The sequence below is a fragment of the Mus caroli genome, chromosome 11 (assembly GCF_900094665.2).
Source record: "Mus caroli chromosome 11, CAROLI_EIJ_v1.1, whole genome shotgun sequence".
Lineage (NCBI taxonomy): Eukaryota > Metazoa > Chordata > Mammalia > Rodentia > Muridae > Mus > Mus caroli.
Genome location: NC_034580.1, coordinates 72618301 through 72624750, shown reverse-complemented (window position 1 = coordinate 72624750; position 6450 = coordinate 72618301). Strand labels below are relative to the sequence as shown.

Below are 6450 nucleotides of genomic sequence, written 5' to 3'. Positions count from 1 at the left end.
AAAAAAAAAAAAAAAAGGCATTAGACCCGATCCCCTGGTACTGATGTTAAGACATGTGAGCTACCACGTGGATACTTTGAAGAGCAGATGATTGGTTCAAGCCCTAAATCGCTTTTGCTCCATGTTGCTTAGATTGCCCTTCAAACTTTTCTATGGCTAAGACAAGTCTTAAATTTGAAATTATCTTGACTCATCCTCAGCAGCAGCTGGGATCCCAGGCCTGTGCAAAAAGCCCAAATTCCTATTAGATTGTTTTATTTTATAAGTAAGCAAGTATATGCAACCTCTATGAAAAGATCACAAGGCACCCACAGGAGCTGGTCCTCTCTGTCTACCATGTAGGTCCTACAGATAGAACCCAGTGATAGAATTTCAAAAATGCTACATTGGTTTTTGAAGCTTGGTTATACAAAACTTGGACTGTGTACTCCTGAGCCTTCGGTCTTTCTTTCCAAAGTACTGGTAAAGGGCTAAATTACTACACATAACCTTTTTTAAAAATACTATTATAAAATACCAGCATTTTGAATGTTTGAGATGCTTTGGTGGAAATGAGCCTGGCAAGATCAATTTTTAAGTTAGCTTTTCAACCAAATAGGCAACTCCCATCTCCTTTAAAGACTTGACTTTAAATTATTTTAACCATTTTTAAACCAATGACTCGTCTCAAAATCATTGTATCTTTTTATCAAAAAATATCCAGAATATAGAAATAACCACTAGGGCAGGAGAGATGGCTCAACAGTTAAGAGCACTAACTGCTCTTCCAGAGCTCCTGAGTTCAATTCCCAGTAACCACATGGTGGCTCACAACCATTTGTAATGGAATCTGATGCCCTCTTCTGGTGTCTGGTATCTGAAAACATCTACAGTGTACTCATATATATAAAATAAAAATAAAACAAAAAATTTAAAAAGAAAGAACCACTAAATCTCAACAACTAAAAAAACAAAAACTCAGGTATGACACAGGCCTTATAATCCCAGGGTTTAGGAGGCAGAGACAAATGGGTCTCCTAGTCTACATATTGAGTTTCAAGACAACCAGAGCTAATGAGTGAGCTGCCTCCAAAAGGGGTACAAGGTGGTGTATCTAACTGTGGCAAATACTAAGACATGTTTGCATAGGTACACAAATGATTAATAAGTAAGTAAAAAATGTTAAATTATTAATCATCAGAAAGCTATAAATAAACTGGGCAGGGAAGATGGCTCCCTCCAGTTAAGAACACTAGCTACTCTTCCAGAGGACCTGGGTTCAATTCCCAGCACTCACATGGGATCTCAGAATTGTATGTAACTAACTGCAGTCTCAATGTGTCTCTTCTGGCCTATACCAGGTACATATGGCATACATACATACAGATGTAGGCAAACCATTCATCACATAAAGATAATTTAAAAAAAAAAAGTATAAACTTCAACATACTACCCTCATAACCCATGGGATGGCGACTACTGAACAGCAGCTGAGCTGGCCAAGAGTGAAGCAACCCAAACCCTTGGGTACTCTTAGCAGTACAATGCAAAACTGCTGTGGAAAACCGTATAGTACTTCTCAAAAACACAAGAAAAGCTATTTCTACATCCATGCTCAGGGTGGTATCATAATAGCTAAAATGTAGAAGCAAATACAGATACAGAAGAATGGAGAAAGATCAACATATACATTCCCAGCTTTAAAAAGAAATGAAGGTTATACCTTCTTAACATGGCTATGGTCCTGATTTCAATCCCCAGAAAAGAGAGGAACAAACAGAGATAGGTTGATTTGACTCTGCCATAATATTAAAATACAGTGACTCCTCAGATTTTTTTTATGCTAAGGAGAAATGAGCTGGGCCAGGGATCATATGCATGAAGCAGCAGCAGTTGTTTCTTTAGGCTAAGCTAATCTACATAGTGAGATCGTCTCAAAATCAGAACCCCAAGACACTAAGCATTACTTTATCTTTCAGTTGATAGTTGGCACTGCTCTACCATGGTATACACACAAAGATAAACATGTGTGGTGTGAGGAAATAGAAGTGCTTATTATCCATGCATGCTAAGCAAACACTCTACTCCAACCAAGTCTTATTCTTCTCTTTTTCAGATATATCTTATGTATCTCCAGATATTCTTGAAGTCTAATTAAACTCCTGATCTTGCTTCCTCTCCCAAGTGCTGGGATTACAGGCTCATACAAACCAAGCTCGTTTTTCAGTTTAAAAGTCATTTATTTTTCTTTCTTTCTTTCTGAGGGGTCTCTATATAGCTGTAGCTGTCCTGAAACTGGTAGAATGCTAAGATTAAAGGATTGATTGAGACCAGGCCTTTAATCCCAGAACTTGGGAGGCAGAGGCAGGCGGATTTCTAGGTTCAAGGCCAGTCTGGTCTACAAAGTGAGTTCCAGAACAGCCAGGGCTACACAGAGAAACCCTGTCTTGAAAAAAAGCAAACAAACAAACAAAAACAAAAAGGATTGACTGATCATGACACCATACCAGGCTAATGGTCATTTTCTTAAAGTGCATGGCACAATATATAGGAAGAACTAAGAAAAAAATGCTAACTGGCCGGGCGTGGTGGTGCACGCCTTTAATCCCAGCACTCGGGAGGCAGAGGCAGGCGGATTTCTGAGTTCAGCCCAGCCTGGTCTACAAAGTGAGCTCCAGGACAGCCAGAGCTATAAAGAGAAACCCTGTCTCGAAAAACCAAAAAAAAAAAAAAAAAAAAAAAAAAAAAAAAAAAAGCTAACTGGACTATAAATCCTGTATGTTCCTTATGTTTTAATCTGACATCTTTTACTGCAATGAGCTTTTACATTAAAAAGAAAAATTAAAATAACTGCAAGTTATTGATATTAAATCTAAAATATGTGCCATTCCTACTGAAATGACATATAACACACCCTCCTCCTTAATATTACTAAATTAAGTTGATGAATGGTGTAATTTTGAAGCTACAGGAAATGCATACAACTTCCAATTCTAAGCCTAACTTAAACTTTATAGTAAATTACTACTTAACACTGAAAAGACCAGAACACTTAAAACAATATATAAACAGGTACTCTTGATATTCCAGCTCAGCTCAAATGACTCTCCTTTTAAAGTTTAAAAAATAAATAAATAAAAGACTACAGAGATGGCTGGACCACTGCTGAACCAACCAATATTTAGTAGTAATTCAAAGAACCTGCTCTCCTGGAACTGAAATGAATGATTATCTGCTCAGTTCTGTTCTATTTAAGCAAAACAATACCTGTTTCATCACTTATTAATGCTCAACTGCAAAATTCTAGCTTAGCTAATATAATTTATTAAACTCAGTGTAACTGCTGGACGTGGTGGTGCACGCCTTTAATCCCAGCACTCGGGAGGCAGAGGCAGGAGGATTTCTGAGTTTGAGGCCAGCCTGGTCTACAGAGTGAGTTCCAGGACAGCCAGGGATATACAGAGAAACCCTGTCTCGAAAAACCAAAAACCAAAACAAATAAACTCAGTGTAACTAACTGCAACCATGTAAAATGGTATTTAGTTTCTGTATCACTTCTACACTAAAAAGAAAGGAAGGAAGGGAAAGGGAACAAAAGGAAATTTTTTTGCAGGTCTAGTCTGAGCAATATGAAATCCTTGCCTCTAAGAAACAATCCACACAAAAACACCAACTAACCACCTACTGAAGCAAAATCTCAACGTCTCCTTCCTAATTATCACCAACTACAAGACACTGATTTTCTATAGTCGGCCCTAGAGAGCAGATGACACAGAAAATGACACCAAAACCACCCAACTATCCTCACAGAATTTAACATATATAATTAAACACACCTTAAGAACCTAATAAGCATTTCTTTTCTGCTCTACTTTCAGCTTCTAAACTGTTCTTTCCAAGGAGACCTGGAGAACAAGTCAAAATAATCTTGACCTGTCAATATTCCTAACATGCTTCTCTAAATCAACAGCTATAGTGGTGTATGCCTTTAAATAAAAACTTTAAAGAAAGTTAGTCAACCTCAGCCACCCCTTCTTGTCCTCTACCTTGTAGCCCTAGCTGTCCTTAAGTGTCTATATTGACAAGGTTGGCCTGGAATACAGTAGTCTGCTGGGACTAAGGGTATGCCACAACACCTAACTCCTTTTAAAGAGTAAATAAATAAATAAAAATAAATAAAAAAATAAAAAGTACATGTCTTTCAGTTTGCAGATCAAGAAAGGCAAACTACTGGGGGAAATCCCAAGGTCCTACCCTCCAGATGAAGATCTTCAGGAATTAACGGACACTGAGAACTTTCCCTGTCTTTGCTAGGAAAGTAGGAAAACAGCCAGTCCTAAACAAACATTTAAGACTTAACCATTATATATTCTTATGTGTGTGTAAGGCTATATGGGTAAAAATATAGAGGTTGTGCTTTAGCCGGGTATAGTGGTGCACACCTTTAATTCCAGCACTAGAGAGGCAGAGGCAGTTGGATTTCTGAGTTCGAGGCCAGCCTGGTCTACAGAGTGAGTTCCAGAACAACCAGGACTACGCAGAGAAACCCTGTCTGGAAAAACCCAAAAAAAAACCAAAAACCAAAAAAAAAAGAGGTTGTGGTTTTGGGGACACAGCATTAAGTTTGAAAAGGGAGGAGTGATGTGAAAATACTGTCACAGTATTTCACTTTATAAAAGGCTGGGAGATGGCTCAGCCTTTAGAAGCACCTCCTGCTCTTGCAGTGGACCCCAAATTACATTCCCAGAACCCACACTGAACAGTTCACAACTGCCTGTAACTCCTCCTCCAGAAGACCCAATATCCTGTTAACACCCAAAAGCTCCTGTACACCAACACAGACAATCAGACAGACACACACACACATACATATAAAAATTCTTTGATAGGAAAAAAAAAAAAAAAGCTGGGCTGGAAATAAGGCTATAGTAGTTAAGTATGCTTGTGTTCTTCCCAAGTTTGGTTCCCAGTACCTTCATGGTGGCTCAGACATCTGCAACCACAGATCGAGAAGATCTGACATACTCTTCTAAAATTCACAAGGACTGGTGTGGTGCAAACAGAAAAGCAGACTAAAAAGTTCAAACACAAATTAGTCTTCTTAGTTAGGCAGTGGTGGCGCACGCCTTTAATCCCAACACTGGGGAGGCAGAGGCAGGTGGATTTCTGAGTTTGAGGCCAGCCTGGTCTACAGAGTGAGTTCCAGGACAGCCAGGGCTACACAGAGAAACCGGGTCTCGAAAAACTAACTAAGTAAATAATTTCATCTTTTTTAAAAAGTCAGTTATTCTTCTAGAGAAAATGTAGTTTTTCATCCCTTCAATATGATGGGCTCCTTTTTCCTACAACCAGTATTTAATTAAAAAGCAGCATTCACCTTTAATACTAGCAATCAGAAGGCAGAGACAGGCAGGTATTTGAGTTCAAGGCCAGCCTAATCTACATGGCTATCCTGAGCTAGTTCCAGGATAGCCAGGAATATATAGATTGTCTCTAAAAACAAATTACCACCTGCAGTATGTACTAGATGTTTGTTTATACCCAAAAGAGTAAAAGAGATGAAAGGATGCAAATAAAAACTACTGTTTTCTCTTGGTGTGATGGAGGACGCCTTCAATCTCAGCATTCTGGAGGCAGAGGCAGATGGGTCTCTGGTCTACAAAACCAGTTCCAGGATAGCCAGAGTTAGACAAAAAAATCCTGTCTCCAGAAAAAGGAAAGTTATGCTATTCAGCAATTTTTCTTTAATTTTCCAGGTAAGGGGTCTACCATGACTTAAGTGTGGACGTCAGAGGACCCCTTGTGGGAGCCAGGAATTGGAAATCCGGTCATAAGGCTTGGAAGCTGGTGCCTCTGCCTACTGAAAACCATCTCTATCAGCTCCCAAGAGTTCTGTTGGTAGGGTTAGGGTTTCTAGGTGGAGGCTGTTGAGTTTGTGGTTTGTTTTGGGTTTTTTCAAGACAAAGTTTCTCTGTGTAGCCCTAGCTACTCTACAGCTTGCTCTGTAGACCAGGCTGTCCTCAACTCAGAAATCCTCCTGCCTCTGCTTCCCAAATGCTGCTAGGATTGCACCACCATTGCCCTGTGTCAGAAAATACATTTTATGGATACATTTTATGGAAGTTCTTAATTCCCTGCCTGGCATTTATTAAGTAGTTAGGGAACAAAGATTTAAAGGCACCACCACAGCAAATTCTTAAAATAAAAGTTATATTCAGTCATTAGCCTGAAACTTGAAGTATATATGGTCCCTTCTTATTATGAATGATGAAGCAACTATCTTTCTTTAGACTTTCCATATAACTGGAACAAACACAGTCCACCAAGTCTAGCACTGGTTCCTTTACATGACTTTTCTACTACAGAAGACTCAAAAAAACCAAAACCAAAAACCTGGTCTTTACAAGGCTGATCAAAGCCGGGTGTGGTGGCGCAGGCCTTTAATCCCAGCACTCGGGAGGCAGAGGCAGG

General features: G+C 39.2%; 1 protein-coding gene across 1 annotated transcript in view; it reads right to left on the bottom strand.

The window, feature by feature from the left end:
* Window positions 1-6450, bottom strand: part of Nufip2 (nuclear FMR1 interacting protein 2) — a 27831-nt gene that overhangs the window by 13305 nt on the left and 8076 nt on the right. The gene's annotated exons all lie outside the window — the stretch shown is intronic.